Here is a 27,695-nt window from a genome sequence, read left to right on the forward strand (position 1 = left end):
TCCTATATTTTTTAAGTTTTACAAATACTTAAAAAATGAGAAAAATATCCCAAGTGCTCTGCATAAAACAAGTACAACGAAAAAAGCTCATGGACAGTCAGCTTTCAGCAGCAGAACCAATATAAGCAAAGAACATTGGCAAATGCATGTTTGGCTGCTTCTGTGGGTTTAAGAAGCCTACGTTTTCTCATCACTTAAAAAAAAAAAAAACATAAAGAAGGAAAGCGAAAGAAAGAAAGGACACAAATTTAGTTGCCGTTTTTTGCTCTCTGACCAGAAGAGCTGGTTCTGCCACCGAGATAATGGTCAGTGCTGCGATAACAGTGGCCTGTGAACATCTTTAGCAGGTTTGGCCTGGATTTGGAGAGACAACCAAGCAACCTGGGAGATTCAGAAAGCGGGAAGCAGTCTAAGAAAGTGTAGACAAGTTTCATACGGGGGATTTGCCCCCGGTTTGTGAATTCCTCTGGCTCGAGTTCCACAACGCGCACCAATGCAGGTGCGGTTCTGCAGCCGTTCGCTGCTTCGCAGGAGAACCGCGCACAAACCGCAGACACGCGCTCGCGTACCGGCCACCCAGCTGGGCACGCCGGGATATTTACACCCTGCTTGGGAGGCCTCCTCCCAGCCCTTATTTGCTACTTTAAACTCGCCAGGAGGACCCGTTAGCGGCCGTGGCTGGGAGGGCAGGCGGGAGGGGGGCGCCCCCGCTTGGCTCCCGGGCCGTGACGCGGCTTCTGCCCTCCGCCCTCGGCTCCCACCCCGTGTGGCTACAAGCTCAGCAGTGGACCCGCGTGGCCGGGCCCCTGAAGCCCCTGCCCCGGCCTACCCAGCCCCCCTCCCCCCGCACGCGCCTGTGAGACTGGCTTACCCCGGTGGGCGAGTCGCGGCGCATTAGCGGATTTCATGGCAAGTTGCTTCTGTGACAAGCGATCAGGTTTGCGTTGGAGGATTTGCCCCCTAGGAGGGAGGGAAACGAGAATCAATCTGCATAATTTCAAATGTGAAAGAAATCGGGAAACTGGGGAGCCTAATTTCAGGTGCCCTAATTACCCCCTCCCCCAGAACCTGTAAACCGCCCCACCCGGCTCCCGCGTCAATGAACACTAAGAAAAATAATCCGCACAGGTCGCAGGTGATACCTTTTATTGTGCTCATTTTAAAGACGGGGACGAGTTGGCCCCCTCCACGAAGCCTTTCTCGACAGCCTGGCCCGGGGCAGGTGGGTCAGCCAGGCCGCTCCTGGGCCCGCGGATTCCTGCAGGGTCTCGAGGTGAGGGGTGCGAGAAAGAAAGACCTCGGGCTCGGTGCCAAGCGGCCCCCTTTGGCGCGCAGGGTCTGCGCCAGACGCACAAACCCAAATTCCCTCCAGCGCCTTCGGCTCCATCTTTAAATCCAGGCAAAGATCAATTCTCCCTCTCCCTCGCACACACACATTTGCAGCCATAAATAAACAGCTCCCAGCTAAATCAGGAACCGGAGAAGAGAAAGAAAAAGGAAGAACAGAAAAAGGATCAGAACCAGAGCTCGGGTCTCGCTTCTCCCAGCAGCAGGATGGCTCTTTTTGGTCAGGCCAGCCTCGCATTTGGGGTTGCAACTTGCATTTGAATAGCTGCCTGGGCTTGTTATGGACCCGGGAAAGCTCTGAAAGGGAATCACTATGCAAATTGTCCCAGTTACAATCGAAAGGTTCGATCTTCAGGAGCTGCCTGACGGAAGTTGATGTCAGCTATCTGTGCATTAGGGTTGCATTACCGCCTTCGCTGGCCTCCTCACCACCCCCTCTCGCGCCTGCCGGGGATGCTTTTTTTTTTTTTTTTTTTTTTTTTTTTTTGCTTATGTGTATATTTTCCCTCAGTAATTAAAAAAAGGGGGGAAAAGGGCTGAAGGTGGCGGTGTAGCTGGCTCGGGCCTGAGAGGCCCACGGGTGGAGGGGGAGGAGGTGTGGTCGCTCCGGCGGGTAGGAGAAGGGGGGGGGGGAAGGTCATTCTTTTGCAGCAGGTGTTGATGGTGTGTCTGAAATCAAACATTTAGAAACGTTTTTTTAGCGCTTTGCAGGACTAGGTGGCGGTGAGGGGTGGGGGCGGAGATGTCTGCCTCCGCCCGCCTGCTTGATCCTACAATGCCGGCTGCAGATCAATACCCGCTCACTGTAATCCCAGTAATTGTAGGACTCGCAGCTTTTATTTAAAAAAAAAAAAAAAGAGAGAGAGAGAGAGAGAGAGGACACTACGGGTAGTCTGCTGAGGCAGCGCGGCTAGACGTGGTGCCCCCGGGCGCCTTTCTGGGCGCCCATCTTTTACCCTGGAGCCCTCGAAGCTCCCCGCAGTGGGGTGGCTTTAAGATTCCAGCGCGCAGGTATTAGCCTGGGAGGCTGGGGGCCCGCGGAAAGGGCACTCGCTCGAAGGCGCTCCTGGCTACTCGGGGCAGGCCGCGTGCTGCAGGGCTGGCGGCGTGGGATCCGGCTTTTCCCCGGCCTCCTGGCGTGCCCCGGAGGGCAAGCCAGGTCTGGAGATGGCCGTTCTGCGCTTGGACACTGGCGTGTTGGCCTTCGGTGGCAGAGGCTCCACGTTCTGGGCCACGCACGAGATGGTGGAACATGGGCCTTCCCGCAGAGACGGTTTTGCCCTGCGACGGTCGCTTCCCAGGGCTCGAAGCTGGGCCAGGCTGCGAGCTGCCGCGGAGAATGCCCAGTGTGGGCCTACCCTGGGCGCTCTGCCTGGGAAGCTGGCAGGGGCACTAGGATCTGGAGGTTTTCCCCCGCGGCCGCTAAGGCTTTGGTTTCCTTCCTGAGCGCGACCATGACCCACCGACCGCGCAGTGCCCGTGGGCCGGGTGTGTTCCTCAGGGCGCCTGCTGCCTCTGTCACCCGCCCTTTGCTGGCAGAGTCGGGGCAGGACCGCTGGGGCCTGGGGCCGCAGCCCCTGCGCGGCTGGCAGTGCGCAGCTTCTGGCGACCTCGAAGATGACCATCTGTCATTCAATTAAGGTTTCAGGGCAGCTGATGGGGGAGCCAGGGTCAGCGACCCCAGGACAAAACGGCCTGCTGCCTCGCATAGGAGAAGTTCAAATGTTAAATGCAGAACATTGTGCCCTCTCCCAGCCCTGGCCCCCGCCCGGCCGCAGGTCTGGCCGGTGGACAGCAGCGGGGTGAAGGGCAGCGGTCATTAGCACTTAGATTTCAGCTCTGGGCCGGGCTCCTTCTGTTGGGTCATTTTGACCAGAGAACCTTTAACCCTTTCATGCCAGCTCTCCCTCTAGGGAAGGCCTGCTTGTCTGAATGAGGAAAGAAAGAGAGGGATCAGATGCACCCATATAAAGAGGAGTTAAACTCTTTCTGGCCGCTTGTCTATTAGAGAAGCAAATCTACAAGATAGAAGGAAAAGTTTCTTATACCCAAAACAAACTAAAAAGTCTTCATAAAGTTCTATTTTTTTAAAAAAACATTTTATTTATTTGACAGAGAGAGCACAAGCTAGGGGTGGAGGGCAGAGGGACAAGTCAACTCCCGCTGAGGAGGGAGCTGGTTGCAGGCCTCAATCCCTGGAACCCTGGGATCATGACCCCAGAAGAAGTTAGACTCCTTACCGACAGAGCCACCCAGGTGCCCCTTATTTTTTAATTTTTAGTTTTGGGTAGGAAGTACATTCATTAAGTGTGATCATGAAGCCACTGGTCTAATGTGGGCAGAATGGGTTTGTAAAAACTCCAGACTTTTCTCCCATAATTATGTTTATCCAAACGTGTGAATGGTGGTGAGCATTAGCCAGCTATAGACAACTTCATTTAAAGTGTTGGTGATGAAAAGTCTCTCTTGCAATCAGCCTCACCTACAATTGAAAATAGGTTGGGTATTTGGCCTTTCCCTTTTGGACTTTCCCATAATAAAATGAGGCAAAAAATTTTTCTTTAAACTAATAGAATTCCGAAAATGCATTCATTAAGCATACACAGGCTGTGGGCATTTAGGTGTTGCTATTATTGGCTTCCTGACACTAGATAGAAGGAAAAGCAGCTGCATACTTAGCCATTTTCAGTGGAAGATCCAACTATTCCTCTCAATTATTAACCATGAAGCCTGAAAACAACTCTATTAGCAAGATATCATTTCAAAGCTTGGAAAACTAGGTTCTTCAGCAGGCTTGTTAGTAATTGAGTAAGGACCCAGTGCTTCTGGCTTCCAGCCCCAGTTCTCAACATTAAACCCTAACTCCTACTTTTTTGGAAGTAACTATCATGAAATCAATTAATCAATCAAACATCCAGCATTGAAGTACCTTAGCAAATTTTTCATTGGATAACAATGAATAATGCATGGCCCTCCAGTATATTGACTGTGGTAAATGGTCTTTAAGGTAAGGTGCTGCAACAAGTACCTTTAAATAAAATCAAAATAAAAAGTTTACCACAATCATAATAAATTGTTCAGTCATCTTCCTATTGACTCACACAGCATCTTTCTTCAGGGGCATTCGGAGTTATTTTTTCCCCCTTACAAACAGACCAGAACAAATTGATGAATTGAGCTTTCACTATGCTAATTTAGACATTATAAATATTTAATTAACATCCCTAATAGCCAGTCATAGTGGGCTCCCACTCTACTTTACACTGTTCTTAATCTAAAGTAAATGCTTTTCCCATTAATAGCTTGATGCCATATTAGCTGCTTCCTCGGTAAAAGGGCCCCATTTAGTCCAAAAGGAGGGGGTCATTGAGTAGTCTGCATTAGACAGAGGTTTCTTCCTGTTTGTAAAGGATCCTGGGAATAGTATCAAGTCTCTACAGATTCTACCTTTCCCAGTTCTTGCTCAAGTGAGATGATCCTAAGAATAGGAACAATGTCTGGATATTATTTTTCTAGACAATGTAACCTTTTTGTGGTTGTACTATAATAAAAACTTATTTTAGTAAGGCTTACATTAAAAGGTGGATTATAGAAAATGGATGACAAATTTCAAACCATGGAATGTACTAGTCTTTTCTACAGAGTGGTGCAGTGAAAAGAATTCTGAACCAAGGGTCAAGTGATCTAAGTTCAAATCCTGTGACACTCACTAGCAGTGGGACTCTTGGGCAAGAGATTTAACCCCTCTGAGATTCAGTTTGCTCTTTTAATGTGTATATAATTAATGTCTGTGCCACAGGGTTGCTTTAAAGATTAAATGAGAGAATAGATGTGAAATTGCATGGCATATAGTAGATAATTAATATTGGGTTAATTCATAAATGACTTCCAAATATTCATTAACCTTTCTGTCCTTTTTATTTATTCTTGTCTTCTCTCAAATATCCTGTTATCATCATCTAACATGATATTTGCAAATGTTTGTCTCATTAATTCTTGGATCTAGTTTCTATAATGTGAATTGGAGAGAGAGTGGGAGGCCAAAATCCTGTTCAGCAAGCGGTGTTAAAACAGATACCAGAATTTAGACTTTTAAAAGCTGTGAGTCACAAACTCTAATCACTGAAATGTCCTTATACAACAGCCCGTGTGTGGTTTAGAAAGACTCCAGAAGCAGCCTTGTATATCCCAGGGGGCAGGAATCAGGCCAGAATGGAGATTTCACGAAATTAGAAACTCTCTGGGCTGATCTAACTCTGGGGCCTGATTCTGCAGATGCTGAACATGAGAGTAAACAGCTGAAGATGGAAAGAGAAGCCTCAATTTAAACTTAAAACACTGGAAAGATAAGCCATCTTATTCTGATAATATTTCCCAAAGAATTTGAAGAAAAAAATGGAATTGACTTATTAGATGTTGCTGGTTGCAGAGACAATAGAAACTCTGAATTATTATTTACTAGCACAAAATAAATACTACCTAATGTAATTTAGACATTAATATTGGCAATTTATTTATCTAGATACAGTAAATATCCTAGTAAAATCACATTATTTTGTTTTTTTGTACAAACAAAATTTCCCTTTTTAGTTTTGGTTAGCAGTGGAAAAGCTCAGAAAGATCAATAGGAGAGGGATGAAAGATTGGCTGAAGATGACTTCCTAAGTAGCAGAGTAGTAGGAGGTATACACAAACACAGCAGAGTCTGGCATTGCTAGTTCACTCTCTCTTCCTTGAACTGCTTTTCCAATTCCTTGCTCTCTCTCTCTCTCCCTCTCTCATTTTTCTTTCTACTGTGTGAAGATTCATTAAAAGAAAGGGAAATGTTTTTGCATGTCCCCTCCCCTTCCCCAGTATTTTATTTTATTATGATTATTAAAGATTTATTTTTTTTTTTTTTATTTGAGAGAGAGAGAGCAATGGCAGGGGGAAGAGCAGAGGGAGAGGAAGAAGCAGGTTCTTCACTGAGCAGGGAGCCAGACAATGGGGCTCAATCCCAGGACCCTGGGATCATGACCTGAGCTGAAGAAGACACTTAAACCCCTTAACCCACTGAACCACCCAGGTGCCCCTCCCCATCATTTTGTTTTGAGATACCCATGGGAAATGTTTTTGACCAGTGGTTCCCAGGGGTGTGTCCCAGAGTGTTAGTTCTTGAGGACACCATTCCTTCTAGGGGAATGCTTAGTGTGGGTTTAGCGAACTCTCATTATTCACCTCTTAGGCCTTCTGAGTGAGGACAATGGGCCTGTTGGAGGTAAGCTATGGTGAGTTGTCCCTAAAGCTCCTAGGAACAGGGTAGAAAGTGATTGGCAGTTTGGAAAACATAATGTTTGCACAGCCATCCACCGCCCACTGTGTGCCAGGCACAGGAGTTAAGAGGAAACAGAAAGTGTTTGTTGTTCCTGATCTGAGGGAAGTGACATATACTTAGATGCTATTTCAGAGATCTGAAGAAAGCTGTGGGAATCAAGAGGATGGGTAGCTGCCTGGGGCAGAGAGTTTGTCACCGAAGGCTTTCCGCAAGGAAGCAAATCTTCAAGCTCAGGAGGAGAAATGGAGTTGAGCAAGTGAAGATGAGGACGTACTGGGGACGCAGAAGCAAAGTGAAATAATATGTGCTAAGGCATTGCAGTCTGAGTGTTCAACCTGGCAGGCATGATGGTGCACAGCTCCAGAAGTCCGCTAGGGCCTGTGAGGGGCCTTTTTGCCAAGTTGGGCTTAAATTTTATACTTTACTCAACAGGGAACCATATAAAATTTTTAAGCAGGCAAATGAGATGATCTGATTTGTTGCTTAGTAAAATAACTGATGGCAGAATGAGGAGGTTGGGGAAAGGAAGGCCAATATAAAAATGACAAAAACAGCAAACCAAAACTAGTATTCATACTCTTGGTGCTTATGAAGACTGAATTCCCAAATCTCTGTTTCTTTTAATTTAACCACAGAGAAATCACAGTTTTAAATTTATCTGAAGAGAGTAAATGTGATTATTTTTTCTATTTCCTATTACTTTTGGTTAATTTTGTAAGATTTTTTTTTAAAGATCTTATTTATTTATTCATGAGAGACACACACAGAGAGGCAGAGACATAAGCAGAAGAAGAAGCAGGCTCCCCTCAGGGAACCCGATGTGGGACTTCATCCCTGAACTCCAGGATCATGTCCTGAGCCAAAAGCAGAGCTTAACTGCTTAGTCATCCAGGCATCCTTGTAAGTAATACTCTAAGTACTCCATAGCTTTGCCTTTGGACCTTGTTTTCTTTTCAACTTGATTTGCATTTTTGGGGGGGATAACCATTGTTCCTGGACTGGAAGCTTGTCTTCAGTGGTGGTGGAGCTGGTCATATTCAAACAAAACACAAAGCAACTCAGAAAGCCTTAAAGAATAAAATGGATCTTCATTATCTGTCTTCTTGGAAGTGTCTTAAAACCTGCATTGCTCTTTTTATAGATAGCATTCCATATCTTAAATTTCTTAAAGTTCCTCTTTAGACATGTCTTTATTTTTTCTCCCAAAGTTTCTCCTCTTCTTCTTTAGTATTGAAATTCCTATAATGTTGGGTGTAGCAATGTGCCCAGATATGCAACTGTGTCTTCTGGTCTCTCAGTAAAAGGGTAGTGGTCCATGAGAAGTAAGTGGGGGTCTTATAGTGAGACTTTCAGAAAAGTACTTTAAAGGAGGCTGAATCAGCTGGATGTTTGACCTTAGGTCTTGCCCCTTTCTTTTTCCTGATATCTGGATCATGGAGACGTCCTGGTTGGAGCTGCAGCGATCATCTTGCAACTATGAGGCATTTTTCAGGGTAAAAGCTATATGTTAAAAATGGTGTGGCAGAAAGGTAGAAGTAGCCTGGTCCAAAGGACCATGGAATCATCATTCCAGCCCTTAATTGTGTACTTCTGGATTTTTTTCACGAGAGAGAAATAGACCTTTATCATATTTAAGTTAAGATTATTACAGATGTATTACTAGCAGCTGAATGTATTTCTAAGTGATACAACCTCCACAGACCTTGAAAGTAGATTCTAAAATCTGGCAATCCTGGCATGAGTGTATTGACATTATTATCAATCAAAAATATATTTCCTTATTTTCTTGACTTTGACAGTCTGCAACTTGTCATTGCAATGTTGCTTATTTCCCTTGTTGTCCTATTGCTATGAGGGTACATTTTGATTTCTTGTTACTAATCCTATCACTAGTATTTATTCCATGTCCTCCTATTCATATGTTTTCTCTTATTTGTCTGTTTCTCATATGAAATGGCTTTGGATTTCTTGTATTTCTCAACTCAGACTTATTCATTATTGATAGTTGTATGCTTCTAATTACTTTATTAGGTGTTCCAGTTCTCCTCAGTCTTAGGAAAATATATGATTACTAACAAATTAGCACATATAATGAAAAGTATTCTTTTTAAAAATAAAATTTGGTGGCACCTGGTAGCTCAGTGGTTGAGTGTCTGCCTTTGGCTCAGGTCATGATCCTGGGGTTCTGGGATTGAGTCCTGCATCACGCTCCCCGTGGGGAGCCTGCTTCTCCCTCTGCCTATGTCTCTGCCTCTCTCTGTGTCTCTAATAAACAAATAAAATCGTTAAAAAATAAAAATAAATTTTAGCTTTCAAATCAAAATAAATCTTGAACCATACTGATAAAGATATTCCATGTTTTTCTGAGTTTTTAGTTTTGTTTTGAAATGTCAAGGATCCCTAACTAGATTTTTGATGTTAGATAATTACTGATAGTCCTTTAATAATGTTAAATATCTTAAGACTTTTTTTTTTTTGCCATAGTGACAATACAAATGCCATTTTGCTCTATAGAGATAATCTGAGTTGGAATCATATCACAATTTTCAGAGACAGAAAATGATGCAAATGTTTAAAACATGGTTCTTTAAATATGAATGTAAGAGATGTAGCATTATAGTTCTTAAGACTTTTTGTAATATCAGGTGGATATTTGATGCTGCCTTAGTTATTACTCTGCAGGATGAATTATAGGCTGAAGTTCATTAGCATTTACTTTACATTTAAGTTAGGTAAATGAGGTAGATATGGCTATTTCCTGCGTTATGACTTTGCATGTTTGTTTCAGTTTTACAACTGTCAAAGAAGAACAATAGTATCTGCCTACTAGTTTCAAATTAAAATCTTTTATTATTTTATTTATTCATTTAAAAATTATTTATTTGGGAGAGAGAGAGAGAGCGAACATAAGTGGACAGAGGGAGAGAAGCAGACTCCTTGCTGAATTTGGAGCCCAATGTGGGGCTTGATCTCACAACCTTGAGATTGTGACCTGAGCTGAAATCAAGAGTTGGGTGCTTAACCAACTGAACCACTCAGGCACTTCTACTTATTTTTTATTTTGTTTTTATTTAAGAGGCACATATAAGGCAGTGCAAATGTTAGGTATGAAAGAAAAAGGACAGAGATAGTATCAGGATAATCCTTTAATTTGGTTGTTGATATAGGTGGTATGCCACCTTCCCTCTGCTCACCCCATCAAAGTTGAAATATATCTTGTTAAAATGGACTAATTTGGTAGTTAAAGAATAGTAGTTGAGTGCTACAGTGGCACAAGACAAGATTGGAGACTTGGAACTCAAAAAAAGAAAAAAAAATTGGAGACTTGGGCAGGGACTGGACCACAAAGGCCCTTTGGGCCAAAATGTTAAAGACCTCTGCATTGTACTTCAAATGCAATGGGAAGCCACTGAAGAATTTTTAACAGAGTGACATGATCTAATTTGTGTTTTAAAAGATTTCTGTGGCTGCTGTATGGGCAATGAATAATAGAGATTGACAAGTGGAAGTGGAAGTTGAAGGGGCTATTGCGGATTCAGGTGAGAGATGATGGTGGCCTAAGGTGGTGGACTAAGGTGGAGAGGAAGAAAAATGAAACTTCTGAATGTTAGTTTTTTTCAAATCTTTCCAAAAAATTGAAGAGGAGGGAACACTTCCAAACTAATTTTATGTGGCCAACATTACCCTGATACCAAAACCAGACAAACAATCAAAAGGAAAGAAAACTATAGGCTAGTATCTCTGATGGACTTTGTGATATTGGGATTTATAATAAGAAATATATATTTGGTCTTGGTCCCATTTCTAACACAGAGCTCCAGAAACCCTGTAATTTCCTAAGTGATGAGAATTGTAAAGGTGTCTTTTGTTACATTAATGAGATGACTTGTGGACCCCACCTAACAATGGGGCCTGGCTGCCAGGAGAATTAACTAGATGATTAGAGGGCTGGAACTTTAAGTCCCACTCCCTATCCTCCAGTCAATGTAGAGGGGTTGGAGGTTGAACCAATCTCCAATGACCAATGATTTAGTCAATTATGCCTAGTAATAGGCCTCCCCTGAAAAGAGAATTCAGAGAACTCCTGGGCTGATGAACACATGGAAGTTCAAGGAGAGTGGCATGGAAACTCTACAGTTTCTCCATACCTTGCTCTATGCATTTCTTCCATCTGGCTGTTCCTGAGTTATATCCTTTTATAATACATAAAACTGATGATACAGAAAGTAATATATTTCTCTGAGTTCTGTGAGCCACTCTAGCAAATTAATCTTACCAAAGGAGGGGAAGTGCTGATTTATAATCAGTTGGTCAGAAGTACAGATAACAACCTGGACTTGTGACTGGCATCTGAAGTCAGAGGGGGGCAGTTTTGTAGGGTTGAACCCTTAACCTGTGGAATCTGATGCTATCTTTGGGTAGATATTAAAATTGAGTTGAATTGTAGGATACCCAGCTAGTATCAGATAATTGTCTGTTGGAAATGTGGGAGGACTCCCTGCTCCACACATGATACTTGGTGACTGGACATCTTTAAAACATAGATGCAAAAATCTTAGACAAAAATACTAGCAACCTGAATTCAACAGCATATTAAAAGGATCATATGCCATGACCAAATGAGATTTATCTCTGGAATGTAAGGATGGTTCAAAATAAATTAATAATAAATTAACAAAATAAATAATATGATATATCACATTTACAGAATAAAGGATAAAAATCACATGATCATCTCAGTTAATACAGGAAAAGCTTTTGATAATATTCAACACATTTTTATGATAAAACCCTCAACAAATAGGAGTAGAGGAGAATTGCCTCAACAAAATAAAGGCCATATATAGAAGGCCCATAGCTAACATCATATCTCAATGGTGAAAAACTGAAAGCTTTTCCAGTAAGATTGGACAAGGATTGGACAAGACAAGGATGGTTATTCTCATTATTTCTATTCAAAATATATAGTATTAGAAGTTCTAGCCAGAACAATTAGTCTAGAAAAAGAAATAAAAGGCATCCAAGCTGGAATGGAAGAAGTAAAATTATCCCTGTTTGCAGATGATATGATCTTATATGCAGAAAACCTTAAAGACTCCACTAAATGAAACCTGTTGAAACTAATGAACACATTCAGTAAAGTTTCAGAATACAGTCAACATATAAAAATCAGCTATGTTTCTATACACTAAAAACAAACAAAAGGACTGACTTAGTAAAACAATCCCATTTAGAATAGCATCAAAAGAATACAATACTTAGGAATAAACTTAGCCAAAGAAATGAAGGAATTATATACTGAAAACTACAAAACATTGGTGAAAGAAATCAAAGACACAAACGAATGCAAAGACATTCTATGTTCACAGACAAGAAGACCGAATTTTGTTCTTTTTTTATGAAGGCTTAATATTTTTAAAATATCCATATTACTCAAAGCAATCTGTGATACAATGTGATCCCTATCAAAATCCCAATGGCATTTATTTTCAGAAAGAGAAAAAAACAATTCTAGAAATCATATGGAACCAGAGAAAACTCTAAATAGCCAAATCAATCCTGGAAAAGCAAAGCAAAGCTGAAGGTATTACAGTTCCTAATTTCTTGCTCTCTTTTTTTATAAAAGAATTATTTATTTATTTAACAGAGGGACAGCAAGCACAGCACAGGGAAGGGCAAAGGGAGAGGGAGAAGCAGGCTCCGTGATAAGTAGGGAGCCCAATGCAGGGCTTAGACAAAATAGATGACAGGACCCTGGGATCATGACTTGAGCAGAAGGCAGGTGCTTAACCGATTGAGCCACCCAGGCACCCCACTTCCTGATTTCAATATATATTACAAAGCTCTAGTAATTAAAATAATATGGTACCAACATAAAGACAGATATATAGACCAATTGAACAGGATAGATAGCCCAGAAATAAATCAATGCATATATAGTATGCTCACATATATGAGAGTATATATATATATAGACATGCAATGTCTGACAAGGGTGCCAAGAACACATAATGGGTAAAGAATAGTCTCTTGGATGAATGGCTCTAGGAAAATTGTATATCCACATGCAAAAGAATGAAACTGGACTCTTATTTTAACACCTTACACAAAAATCAACTCAGAATGGGTTAAAGACATAAATGTAAAACCTGAAACTGTAAAACTCTTAGAAGAAAACGTAGGGGACATCTTCATAATTCTGGTCTTGGCAACATTTTCTTTTCTTTTTTTAAAGTTGCTTTGTGGTTACCTTTTTTTTTTAAAGATTTTATTTATTTATTGATGAGAGACACAGAGAGAGAGAGGCAGAAACATAGGCAGGGAGAGAAGCAGGCTCCCTCTGGGGAGCCTGATGCAGGACTTAATCCCAGGACACCGGGACCATGACCTGCGCCAAAGGCAGATGCTCAACCACTGAGCCACCCAGGTGCCCTTTGGCAACATTTTCATGGATATGACACCAAAAGCATAGGTAACAAAAGTAAAAATAGACAAGTGATACTATATCAAACTAAAAAGTTTCCATATAGCAAAACAAAAGAATGACATAAAAGACAATCATTGGAACGACATAAAAAGACAACTTATGGAATGGGCGAAAATATTTGCAAACCATATATCTTAAAAGAGGTTAATTTCCAAAATATATAAGGAACTGCTACAACTTAATAGTAAAACATTAAAAATGGGCTAAGGATTTAAATAGATATTTCTCCAGAGAAGAAAGACAAATGGCCAACAAGTGTACAAAAAGATGCTCAACATTACTAACCATCAGGGAAATGCAAATCAAAACCATGAAATGTAACCTTACACATCTTAGGATAGCTTTTATCTAAAAAAAAGAAGGGTTGGAAAGATTATAGAAAATTTGGACTTCTTGTACAGTTGGTAGGAATGCAAAATGGTGCACCTGCCATGAAAAACAGTTGGAGGTTCCTCAAAGAATTAAAAATAGAACTACTATATCATCTAACAATCCCACTTCTGGGTATTTATCCCAAAGAATGAAGTCAGGATCTTGAAGAGATATTTGCATTTGCAAATATTCATTGCAGCTTTATTCACAATAACCAAGAAGTGGAACAAATATAAATGTCCATTGATAGTTTAATGAATGAAGAAAATGTGGTATATACATACAATGGAATGTTATCCAGCCATAAAAAAGGAGATCTATGTTATAGCGTGAATGAAACTGGAGGCAATTAGCTAAGTGAAATAAGCTGGTCACAGAAGGACAAATACTGTACGATTCCACTTACATGAGATTTTAAAAATAGTTAAACTCATGGAAGCAAAGAATAGTATCATGGTTGCCAGGGGTGGAGGTGGGGAGGGAAAACAGGAGTTGCTAATAACGGGTATAAACTTTCAGTCAAGCAAGATGAACAAGTTCCAGAATGTGCTTTATAACATTGTACCTATAGATAACAATACTGTATCATACACTTAAAAATGTGTCAAAAGGCTAAATTTCGTGATCAGTATTTTTACAAGAAAAATACAAAAAACAGTATAAAATAATGGAATAATGGAATATCATTTAGAAATGGAGTTGATAGCAATTGCAGATAAATTGGAAGTGGAGAGGTGGTAGTGAGGGAAAAGAGTTTAAAAAATAGCTTTTAGGTGTTTGGCTTAAGCAATAAATGGTGGTATGAATTCCTGAGGTAGTGAGTCTGGGTAAAAGCAGACTTTTTTGGAGAGTGGCGAGGGAGGAGGACATAGAGAGCTCCTGTTTTACCTTTTACATTTGAGGGACATTTTATATATGCTCATTTCTTCCTATGACAGATGATAAATACAAGAAAGCCATCATGGATCTGTTCAATGCTTTGAAACTTGTGAAATTGATATATTGAATTATGAAATCATGTGTCTAATTTGTTTTCCTAATGACCCCACATTTAAAATGGTTTGATTATTGTTTTTAAGGATTTTGTTGAAGTGCTGTAATGTGTCAACTTGATCAGATTGTTACAAGGAGGAGAGTGGCCTGCACTTTCAAAACAGAAGTAGGATACTCATGAAAATAATTTGCTGCTGGAATATAACCATGGATTTACTCTTCCCTTATGACTCTGAAGAAGGCAATACTAATGTGCAGTGACAAAGAAATGGTTACCCAAAGTCCTTGGCTATTTATTAAAGAGTTTAGGGTCACCTAGGTAGCTCAGCTGGTTAAGTGGTGGATTCTTGATTTCAGTTCAGGTCATGATTTCAGGGTCCTGGGTTTGAGCTCTGTGTTGGGCTCCATGCTCAGTGGGGAGTCTGCTTGAGGATTTTTTCTCTCTCTCCCTCTCCTTCTGCCCAACCCTCTGCTTTCTCTCTCAATTAAATAAATAAATACAACTTTTTTTTTTAAGAGCTTATATTAGTCAGGGTAGACTATCTGCTACCTCTGCTAACTAATCTAAAAAATTTTCATGGCTTATCCTAATAAATACTTATTTCTTGTTCAAAAAATATGGATGTTCCTGGTTGATGGGGAGCCTTCACTGTGGTCACTCAGGGATACATGCTCCTCTGTCTTGTTGTTCTCTAATGGAGCCTCTGCATTGGCTTGGGAGCTAGGAAGGGAACGAAGGCCACCCATAGAGGTTTCATGGGTCATGTTCAGGAATGCCTATCACTTTCACCCACATTCCAGTGGCAGCCACACTCAACTGCCCGGGATGATGAGGAATGGAGTTTAGCTTTGTGTTCAGGAGGAAGGGGAACAATGCTGATCACTGCATATAGGTCTCTTAGTTCTGAAAGACTGTATTCTTGAGTTGGCAGTTTATTCTTTGCCCTTTGCTGAGGCTGTCCATGATTTAAAGGAAGGGAGCTAGAGAACACTCCCTCTCACATTTGACAAAGTATCTCTCTAAGGCTGCCTTTTGAAAATAGGAAATTAATCCTTCACTTCTTTTGTTTAATAAAAGTCATTATCTTTACTCCAAAATAAGCTCTTCCATCTGGTTGCCCTCTCTTGCTTTTATAAAATAGCTATTTGCTAAGTCTCTCATTTGTAACATTTTAAATTGGCTAAGTTCAATAATTTTTGACTTACAAAAATGGCGATTTCATATTACTCAAACTAGAAGGAGATACATCTTAAATCCCTTCCTTTCTTTTTCTTCTGACATGAATTGGTCTTCAAGGGTAGGTTATTCTACTTCTGAAATAAGTGGGCAAAGGACTTGAAAAGACATTTCACCAAAGAAGATACACAAATGACCAGAAAGCACATGAAAAAAATGTTCAGCATTCTTAGTCATTAGGGAATCCTAAATTCAAACCACAAAGAGATATCACTTCACCAACTGGGATGGCTATAATAATAAAAAAAAGGACTAATGTTCAAGAACATATGGAGAAATTGGCACCCTCATGAACATTGTTGGTAGGAATGCAAAATGGTGCAGCTTCTTTGGAAAATAGTTTGGCGATCTCTGAAAAAGTGTAACATAGATTACCATATGACCCAGCAATTCCAGTTCTAGGTTATCTATCGAAAAGAACTGAAAACACAGGTCCACAAAAAATTCATACATGAATGTGTGCAGTGGCATTATTTGTAATAGCAAAAAAGTAGAAACAACTGAACAGTCTATCAACTTCTTAGTGGATAAATAAAATATCCACACAGTGGTTTATCATTCAGCAATAAGAAGCACAGATACATATTATAACATGCACGAATCTTGAAAACATTAGACTAAGTGAAAGAAGCCAGACACAAAAGGTCATATATTGTATGATTCTGTTTTTATTTTTATTTTTTTAAAAGATTTTTTATTTATTCATGAGAGACACACAGAGAGAGAGAGAGAGAGAGAGAGGCAGAGACACAGGCACAGAGGGAAGCAGGCTCCATGCAGGGAGCCCGACATGGGACTCCATCCCAGGTCTCCAGGATCAGGCCCTGGGCTGAAGGCGGCGCTAAACCGCTGAGCCCCCTGGGCTACCCAGATTCCATTTTTATGAAAAATTCAAACTCTACAAATCCACAGAGACAGAATATAGATTAGTGGTTGCCAGGTTAGGGGTAGGAAGGGCTGGGGAGGAACTGCTAATGGGTATGGAGTTTATTTTTGAGGTGATGAAAATATTCTGGAATTAGGTAGTGGTGATGGTTACATAACCTTTTTTTAATAAAGATTTTATTTATTCATTTATTTATTTATTCATGCGAGACACACAGAGGGAAGCAGAGACATAGGCAGAAGGAGAAACAGGCTCCATGCAGGGAGCCCCATACGGGACTTGATCCTAGGACCCCAAGATCACGACCTGAACCAAAAGCAGATAGATACTCAACTGCTGAGCCACCCTGGTGCCCTGGTTACATAACTTTTGCACATAGTAGAAATCACTAATTTGTATACTTCATAAAGATAGATTTTATGATGTGTGTATGAATTGTATTCAGTAAAAAATTTAAAAAAGAATACATGGTATGTATTTTGTAGATAGATAAAATGTCCGAGATAGAAATACAAAAGGATATATGTCTGAGTCTATTTCTGAGTTCTTTATTGTTTCATTGACCTATGTGTCGGTCCTCAGCTAATACCATATTGTTTTGATTACAGTAGCTATATAATAAGTCTTAATATTGGGTAGAATGTTCCTCCCATGATATTCTCCTTTGTCAAGATTTTTAAAAAAGATTTATTTACTTATTTTATAGAAAGAGAGAGAACGAGAGTGAGAGAGAGAGCTCCAGAGAGACAGAGCCAAGGAAGAGAGATAGACAGAACCAGGCAGAGGGTAAGAATCTCAAACAGACTCCCTGCTGTGTGCAGAGCCTGACACAAGCTTGATCCTAAGATCACAACTGGAGCTGAAATCAAGAGTCTGACACACTGAACTGAATGAGCCACCCAGGTGCCCCTTGTGAAGATTTTTATTTTTATTTATTTATTTTTTCAAAGATTTTATTTATTTATTCATTATATATATATATATATATATATATATATAGAGAGAGAGAGAGAGAGAGAGAGAGAGAGAGAGAGAGAGAGAGAAGAGAGAGAGAGGCAGAGACCCAGGCAGAGGGAGAAGCAGGCTCCACGCAGGGAGCCCGATGTGGGACTCCATCCTGGGTCTCCAGGATCGCGCCCTGGGCCAAAGCCCGGCACCAAACCGCTGAGCCACTCAGGGATCCCCGTGAAGATTTTTAAAACTATTATAGGGCATGTGTTCTTCCATATAAATTTTGGAATAACCTTGTCTTTATCCTCAAAATCTTGTTAGGATTTTGAAAAGAATTGCATTAACCTGTGTATCACTTGGGGAGAATTGACCTCTTTGTTGAGTCTTCCAATTCATAACTACGGCATTTCTTTTTTTTCAGCATTTTTTGAGGTATAATTAACAACAGTGTAAGATATTGAAGTGTACAGCATGATAATTTGATATATGTATACACTGTGAAGGGAATCTCCCATCTAGTTAATTAACACATCCATCACTACACAACACGAATATGTACGTTAATTACTTTTTTGTGATAAAATTTAAGTTCTATTCTCTTAGCAAATTCAATTATATAATACAGTGTTATTAACTATATTCATCAATCTATACATTAGATTCTTAGCCTTCTAAAAACTTATTGCGAAAAGTTTGTACCATTTTACCAAACTCTCCCTATTAATCCCACCCTCAATCCCTGTAGTCATTTTCTATTCTGTTTCTAGGAGTTGGATTTATTTTTTAGATTCCACATATAAGTGATAACATACAATATTTGTCTTTATCTGTTTGGCTTATATCCGCATAATACCTTCAAGATCTATCCATGTTGTCACAAATGACAGAATTTCCTTGTTTCACATGGCTAACATTCCATTGTATGCATATATATATACATACTATTGTATGTATCTTCATTATCTATTCATCTGTTGCTGGACAGTTAGGTTGTTTCAATATCTTGGCTATTGTGAATATGTGGATATATAGATAAATGATTGATTTTTTTTAAAGCAGCGAGAGAAAAGGAATTATATTTATTATTCAGACATGCTGGGCAAAATGAACATTAGAATCAGAAAACAGTGGATTATTGAACCTAGAGCATGAAAATTTCAGGACTTACCCACAATGTAACAATTTATAATTGTATTTAAAACCAAGGCTTTTTTTCTCATAGTGTGAAGAATGTGAGTTACATCTAAAATTAAAACATATACTATTAATATTTAATACTATGTATCATTACTTTTATTATTTTAAATTAAAAAATTTAATTTCATTGTAATTAACATACAGTTCTTATATTAATTTCAGGTGTACAATATAGTGATTCAACAATTCTATACATTATTCAGTGCTCATCATGGTAAGTGTACTCCTAATCCTCTTCACCTATTTCAACTATAGCCCACCCCCCATCTCCCCTCTGGGAACCAGCAGTTTGTTCTCTATATTTGAGTGTTTTTCTGTTGTTTCTTTTTTTCCTTGTTCATTTGTTTCTTAAATTCCATATGCAAGTGAAATCATATGGTATTCGTCTTTCTCTGACTTATTTCACTTAGCATTATACTCTTTAGATCTCTCCATGTTGCTGCAAATGGCCAGATTTTATTCTTTTTTTTGTTTTTATTTTTATTCCAGTATAGTTAACATACGGTGTTATATTAATTGCAGGTGCAGAATATAATGATTCAACAATTCCATACATCACCCAGTGCTCATCACCTATTTCACCCACCCACCCATCCACTTCCCCTCTGGTAACCATTAGTTTGTTCTCTATGGTTAAGAGTCTGTGGGTGCTTGGGTGGCGCAGTAGGTCGAGTGACCTAGTCTTGGTGCCAGCTGAGGTCATGATCTCAAGATGGTGGAATCCAGCCCCACATTGGGCTCAGAGCTCAGTGTGGAGTCTGCTAAAGTTTCTCTTTTCCCTCTGTCCCTCTCCTCTGCACACTCTCATACACTCTCTCTTTAAAATAAATGAATAAATCTTTTAAAAAAAGATTCTGTTTTTTGGTTTATTTCTCTCTTTTTTCCCTTTGTTCATTTGTTTTGTTCCTTAAATTCCACATGTGAGTGAAATCTTATGGTATTTGTTCTCCGACTGACTTATTTCACTTAGCATTATACTCTGGATCCATCCATGTTGTTGCAAATGGCAAGATTCCATTCTTTTTTATGGTTGAATAATATTCAATATATATTATATATATTATATATATATACCATAAGTTCTTTTTTTTCATAAGCTCTTAATCCATTAATCTATCATTGGGCTCTTTCCATCCCTTTATGGGCTATTTCCATAATTTGACTATTGTAAATAATGTTGCAATAAACATAAGGGTACATGTATCCCTTTGGATTAGTGTTTTTTTTTTTTTTTTTTTTTTTTTTTTGTAAATACCAGTAGTGACATTACTGGATTGTAGGGTAGTTCTATTTTTAACTTTTTGAGGAATCTCTATATTGTTTTCCACAGTTACTGCACAAGATGCATTCTCACCAAAAGTGCAAGAAGTTTCCTTTCTCTCAACAGTCTCACCAACACTTGCTGTTTCTTGTGTTTTTGATTTTTTCCATTCTGACAAGGGTGAAGTGACATCTTATTGTGGTTCTGACTTGCGTTTCTGTGATTATGAGCAATATTGAGCATCTTTTCATGTGTCTGTTAGCCATGTGGATGTCTTCTTTGGAGAAATGTTTGTTTGTGTCTTCTACCCATTTTTTAGTTGGATTATTTGCTTTTTTGGTTTTGAGTTGTATAAGTTCTTTATACATTTTTTTTTCTTTACACATTTTGAATACTAACCCTTTATTGGCTTTGTTATTTGCAAATATCTTCTCCCAATCATTTTAGTTTTCCTGGCTGTTTCCTTTGCTGTGCAGAAGTTTTTTTTTTTAATTTTGATGTAATCCCAATAGTTTATTTTTGCTTTCATTTTGCTTTCCTTTTTTGGAGATGTATCTAGAAAAATGTTGATATGGCTGATGTCAGAGAAAGTACTGCTTGTGTTCTCTTTTAGAATGCTATGTCTCATATTAAGGTTCTTAATCCATTTTGAGTTTATTTCTGTATATGGTATAAGAAGTAGTTCAGTTTCACTCTTTTGCATGTAGCTGTCCAGTTTTCCCAACATCATTTGTTGAGGAAACTTTTTCCTATTGCATATTCTTACCTCCTTTACTGAAGATTAATTGACCTTACAATTTTGAGTTTATTTCTAAGCTCTCTATTGTGTTCTATTGATGTATGTATCTATTTTTATGCCAGTACTATACTGTTTTGATTACTACAGCTTTGTAATATATCTTGAAATCTGAAATCTGGGATTGTGATGACTCCAGTTTTGTTCTTTTTAAAGATTTCTTTGGTTATTTGGGGTCGTTTGTGGTTCTCTACAAATCTTAGAATTATTTGTTCTATTTTTGTGAAAAATACTGTTGGTATTTTGGTAAGGATTGCATTAAATGTGTAGATTGCTTTGTGTAGTGTAAACATTTATCAACATATGTTCTTTTAATCTATGAGCATGGAATGTCTTCCCATTTATTGTGTCATCTTCATTTCTTTTATTGATGTTTATGGTTCTCAGAGTACAGGTCTTTCACCTCACTGGCTGTGGGTTTTTTTTATATATGGCCTTTATTATGTTGAAGTATGTCCCTCTAAGCCAGCTTTTGGAGGGTTTCTGTCATGAATGGATGCTGTATTCTATCAAATGCTTTTCCTGCATGTATTGAAATATCTTATGGTTTTTATACTTTTTCTTGTTGATGTGACATATCACATTAATTGATCTGGGAATATTGAACCACTCTTGCATCCCAAGAATAAATTCTACTTCACTGTGGTGAATGATTTTTTAAATGTGTTGTTGGATTTGGTTTGCTAATACTTTCTTGAGAATTTTTGTTTATCAGAGATTTTGGCCTGTAGTTTTCTTTTTCTGTCCTGTCTTTATCTGATGTTGGTATCAGGGTAATGTTGGCCTTGAAGAATGAATTTGGAAGCTTGTCTTTCTCTTCTATTTTTTGGAATAGCTTGAGAAGAATAGGTAATAACTCTTTTTTGAATGTTTGGTAGAATTTACTTGTGAAGCCATCTAGTTATTCTTGGGCTTTTGTTTGTTGGGAGATTTTTTAAAAATAAATTTATTTTTTATTGGTGTTCAATTTGCCAACATACAGAATATCACCCAGTGCTCATCCTGTCAAGTGCCCCCCTCAGTGCCTGTCACCCATTCACCCCCACCCCCCGCCCTCCTCCCCTTCCACCACCCCTAGTTCGTTTCCCAGAGTTAGGAGTCTTTATGTTCTGTCTCCCTTTCTGATATTTCCTACCCATTTCTTCTCCCTTCCCTTCTATTCTGTTGGGAGATTTTTGATTACTGATCCAATTTCACTGTTGGTAATTGGTTTGTTCAAATTCTCTATTTCTTCCTGCTTCGCTTTTGAAATTTAGGAATTTATCCATTTCTTCTAGGTTGTCCAATTTATTGCCATATAATTTTTCATAATATTCTTTTATAATCCTTTGTATTTTTGTGGTGAAAGTTATTTTTCCTCTTTCATTCCTGAAACAAATTTCATTATGTTCTTGTTTATTTGAGATTTATTTTTCTCTTTCCAATCTGTATTTTAATTTTTTTCCCCTTATCCTATTGTATTGCCAGTACTATGCTGAATAAGAGTAGGGAGAGTGGGGGTCTTTATCTTGTTCCTGATCTTATAGAGAAAGGACTCACTCTTCCAACATTACATATATTAGCTGCAGGTTTATTGTAGACACTCTTTATCAAATTGAAATTTAGAAAGTTTTGTTGTGTTAATGTTATAAATATATTTAATTTGATATATTGTCAGTTTTTACTGAAAAGAAGTTGCTTCTATTTACATTCTTATAGAGAATGACTGAAAATATCTTATATTCTTTTCAATTAAATATATTTCTTTAAACTTAATACTCTTCATCAGTCTGATATGTAAAAAATAGTCTCATTGTTAGTCTTTTTTATACTTTTATGTAAGCAAGTTTATTAATTTTTCCTTATGGATTTGGGAATTTATCGTATTTACAAAAAGCTTCCTTTATTCTAATTATATAATTTTATAATTTTTTTATTTTTATTTATGATAGTCACAGAGAGAGAGAGAGAGAGAGAGTTAGGCAGAGACACAGGCAGAGGGAGAAGCAGGCTCCATGCACCGGGAGCCCGACGTGGGATTCGATCCCGGGTCTCCAGGATCGCGCCCTGGGCCAAAGGCAGGCGCCAAACCGCTGCGCCACCCAGGGATCCCAATTTTATAATTTTACATGTTATCAGATACTCTTAAGATTTAATTCCTTTTTAGAACTCTGTTAGTACTTTATCAAAAGGTCTTCCTAGACACAGAATATCTTTGACAAAATGCACTTTCAGTTGCTATGTCTTTATCTTTTTCTACCAGAATAAAAACAATTAGAGTCTGTTTTAATTTCCACCATGAAGAAATTACTCATATTAAAAAATGTCTAAAGTAAATGTAGATAATAATTTATTTATTTTTTAAAAAAGATTTATTTATTTATTCATGAGAGACAGAGAGAGGGAGAGAGAGAGAGAGAGAGAGAGAGAGAGAGAGAGAGCAGAGACATAGGCAGAGGGAGAAGCAGGATCCACGCAGTGAGCCCAATGTGGGACTTAAACTCGGGACTCCAGGATCACACCCTGGGCTGAAGGCAGGGGCTAAACCGCTGAGCCGCCAGGGATTCCCTAGATAATCATTTAGAAAGATATATTGCAGGTGTTGTGAGTGCTGCAGTGTATTATGGTGAAACACAGATTTTGAGCTATAAGACTTAGGTCCAAGTATTGCTTCCACTTCTGGAGTTGTGTGGCTTTAGACAAGTTGCTTAATTCCCTTGGACCTCAATTTTCCCTTTGGAAAATGAAGAAGTTGTACTAATCTCTAAGTTTCCATTTATTCTGCTCATCTTTGAATCTGTGCAGATATGTATTGTTAAATTCTTATGCTTGCAATTAAATGGTATAGAAAATTTGAGCATATTTGTGTTTATCCATTTAATTTGCTGATGTGAAAAAGTTGTACAGTTTTTTTAGATTTAGACAGACATATTTTTCTGTTCTAAATGCCATTATATGGCTAATGCTTTTGCTATCTACTGTTCTTGCAAAATTTGACATGTCAATGCAAAATCAGTAAAACCCACAATTTACATTGCAACTATTTCTCCTTAGCATTTGGACTTGTGTGGAAATAATTTACTTGAAATGCCTGTGTACTTGTGGCTTGGTACTTAGATTGATGAGCTAATCTTCCCAAACACACAGGTTTCCACTGTAGTGTGAAAACATTTGGGCTTCAGTCATCTTACAGAATGTCTTTTATGTAAACCAGCAATAAAGTGCAAGGAAGTAATAATTATTTTACTTGATCACACTGTTTATAACATGAAAATAACATGGTAGAGGATATGATGGAATTCATGGAGGTGGGAAGCTTAAGTGGGTACAAATCCTTCAGATGGGTAAAGTTTATTTATGGGAGTAACAGTACACAATTCAGTTTTTACTTCCCCTGAGATTCACAGTGCATTTCTGCTATAATCCTTACAGAATAAGCACCTATGTGGCTCATTCTTGGAGTTTGCCAAATAAACAATCTAGTAACCAAACACCTGTTCTGAAATAGCTCAAAGCCTTTACTTGTAGTTCTCAAAAATGTAGTAGAGATTCACAAATATGGTCCCCTGGAAGACTTCTTAAAATCTTCACTCCTTTCCCACCTATTTCTTCATAATTCTCAGCTGGCCATAGGACATTTTGCTCTATAATTTAACTCAAATAGCTTTCTAAATCTAGCTCAATGCTGCTACCTTCCACCTCACTTCCCAAATCCTTATGTAGATTAATCTGTCCTCTTTTGCATTGATGAGGAGGTGAAATTGGGCTGGAAAATGTAGTAGTTTATTTGGCAGGGTAGGGTTAGAGAAAAGGCTATGAGAACAGTTTTGGTTGCATTCTTTAACAATGTAGCATAAACTAGAGGCCTAGTAAAGATTTGTTGAATAAGTAAATGAACTCTGATAATTCTCATATCTCAGAAATTGCCCTACTTAGTTAAAAAGAAAATCTAAGAATATTATGAAATATCAGGTATATCCTGTTATGAAGCTGATGAAAACAGATCTTAAATTAACTCAGCTATAATCTTATCTTGACTGGCATGTTGGAAGATTTTTCTTCTGGAGGTAGGGTATGCAGAATTTCACTAAATTATACCATTTTTCTTCAAGGGGCAGAAATGGAGGGCCTAAATAGTGGCTGAGGTGAACTTATATTGCTTTTATTAAAAATAATTGGAGCCTTCAAATTGAAATACTCACTTATGAATATATCAAAATATGCACATGATCTATAGGAGGAAAACTATAAAACTCTGATGAATAAAATAAAAAAACCCTCTAAATAACTGGAGAGATATTCCATGTTTATGGTTAGAAAGATTCAATACTGTCAAGATGTCAGTTCTTCCCAACTTGACCTATAGGTTCATTGCAATCCCAATAAAAATCCCAGCAAATTATTTTGTGGATAATGACAAATTGATTCTAAGGTTTCATAGCAAGGCAAAAGACTCAGAATAGGCAACACAGGGACACCTGGGTGGCTTACTGAGTGTCTGCCTTAGGCTCAAGGAGTGATCCTGGGGTCCTGGGATTGAGTCATGCATCGGGCTCCATGCAGGGAGCCTGCTTCTCCCTCTGCCTATATCTCTGCCTCTCTCTCTGTGTTTCTCATGAATAAATATAAATAAAAATAAATCTTTAGAATAGGCAACGCAATATTGAAGAAGACCAAAGTTGGAGGACTAAAGACTGCCTGACTTCAAACCTATAAAGATAGTGTAGTATTGATGAAAAAAATCACAAATAGATTAATGGACTAGAATAAAGGGTCCAGAAATAGACCCTCATAAATGTAGTCAATGCTGTTTGACAAAGGAGCAAAAGAAGTAGAATGGAGCAAAGATAGTTTCTTCAACAAATGGTGCTGGAAGAACTGGACATCCATATTCAAAAAAATGAATCTAGACACAGACCTTACATCCTTCACATGAATTAATTCAAAATGTATCACAGACCTAAATATAAACTATTATATAATATAAAACCATAAACCCCCTTAGAAGATAACATAGGAGGAAACCTAGATGACTTTGGGTGTAAAGCTGTCTTTGTAGATACACCACCAAAGTATGATCCAAGAAAGAAATAATTGATAAGCTGGACTTCATTAAAATTAAAATTTCTGCTCTGTGAAAGACAGTGCTAGGAGAATGAGAAGATAAAACACAGACTGAGAGAAAATATCTGCAAAATGCATATCTGATACAGGGCTATTATCCAAAATATACAAAGAAAACAAACAACCTTATTAAAAAATGGCTAAAGACCTTAACAGACACCTCATCAAAGATGATACAACAGATGGCAAGTAAGCATATGAACATATATTCCACATCATATGTCATCAGGGAAATGCAAATTAAAATAATGAGATACCCCTATACATTTATTATAATGGCCAAAATCTGGAACACTGACAAAAGCAAATGCTGGAGAGGATGTGGAGCAATAGCAACTCTCTCATTTGTTGCTAATCATAATCCAAAATGGTACAGCCACTTTGAGGACAGCTTGGCAGTTCCTTATAAAACTAAACATATGGGCAGCCCTGGTGGCTCAGCGGTTTAGCGCCGCCTTCAGTCCAGGGTGGGATCCTGGAGACCTAGGATCGAGTCCCATGTCAGGCTCCCTGCATGGAGTGGAGCCTCCTTCTCCCTCTGTCTGTGTCTCTGCCCCCCGCGCCCCGCCCATGTCTCTCTTGCATAAATAAATAAAATCTTTAAAAAAATAAAACTAAACATATTCTTATCATATGATCCAACCATCATGTTCCTTGGTAATTACCCAAAGGAGTTAAAACTTATGTCCACACAAAAACCTACACACAGATATTTATAGCAGCTTTATTCATAATGGCCAAAATTTGGAATCAACTGAGATGTTCTTCAGTAGGTGAATGGGTAAATACAATTTGATACATCTGCACAATGGAATATTATTCAGTACTAAAAAGAAATGAGCTATCAAACCATAAAAAGAGGGCAGCCCGGGTGGCTCAGCGGTTTAGTGCAGCCTTCAGCCCAGGGCGTGATCCTGGAGACCTAGGATCGAGTCCCACGTCAGGCTACCTGCATGGAGCCTGCTTCTCCCTCTGCCTGTGTCTCTGCCTGTGTGTGTGTGTGTGTCTCATGAGTAAATAAATTAAAAAAAAACATAAAAAGACATAAAGGAAACTTAGATACATATTACCAGAGGAAAGAAGCCAATATGGAAAGGCTGCATACTATAGGATCCCAAGTAAAGGACATTATGGAAAAAGCAAAACTACATAGACAGTAAAAAGACCAGAAGTTCAGAGGAGGGAGAAGGATGAATAGGTGAGTACAGTGTATTTTTCAGATAGTGATACTGCTCTGTATGATACTGTAATGGTGGATATATGTCAGTATACATTTTTCCAAACAGATAGAATGTTCACCACCTAGAGTGATGGTAAACTATGGAATTTGGATGATAACGATAGCTTAGTGTAGGTTCTTCAATTGTAACAAATGTACCACCCTAGGTTGGGGATATTGATAAAGGAACAAACTGTGCTTGATGTGTGGGGAGGGAGTATTTGGGAAATCTCTGTATCTTCGATTCAATTTTTTTTGTGAACCTGAAACTGTTCTAAAAAATAAAGTCTTAAAGATCATGGGAGCCACAGCAATAACTTAATTCTTTTGGTAATGTTCCACCAATGTTTCAGAGACCTTGTATGTAAGATATATCCCCTATCCATCCATCTCTATCTATCTATTCTCTCTCTCTCTCTTTCCATCCATCCATAGGGTGACCAGTTTGTTCCCAGTTTGCCTGGGACTGTCCTGGTTTCAGCACTGAAAATCCTGTATCCCAGGAACCCCTTAGTCCCAGGCAAATTGTAAT

At 38.8% G+C, this 27,695-nt stretch overlaps 1 long non-coding RNA gene across 6 annotated transcripts in view; it reads right to left on the reverse strand.

The window, feature by feature from the left end:
- The window catches only part of LOC144303239 (uncharacterized), a 68,908-nt gene that overhangs the window by 10,873 nt on the left and 30,340 nt on the right, over positions 1-27,695 (reverse strand). For 5 of the 6 annotated variants that reach the window (XR_013370270.1, XR_013370271.1, XR_013370273.1 and 2 more), the window contains 2 exons: positions 1,143-1,464; positions 872-960 (listed from right to left, as the gene is read on the reverse strand). This is a non-coding gene — a long non-coding RNA (uncharacterized LOC144303239). The remainder of the gene's footprint in view (positions 1-871; positions 961-1,142; positions 1,465-27,695) is intronic. The other variant, XR_013370274.1, reaches the window with a different exon arrangement.

This window comes from Canis aureus, chromosome 32 (genome assembly GCF_053574225.1).
Source record: "Canis aureus isolate CA01 chromosome 32, VMU_Caureus_v.1.0, whole genome shotgun sequence".
NCBI lineage: Eukaryota > Metazoa > Chordata > Mammalia > Carnivora > Canidae > Canis > Canis aureus.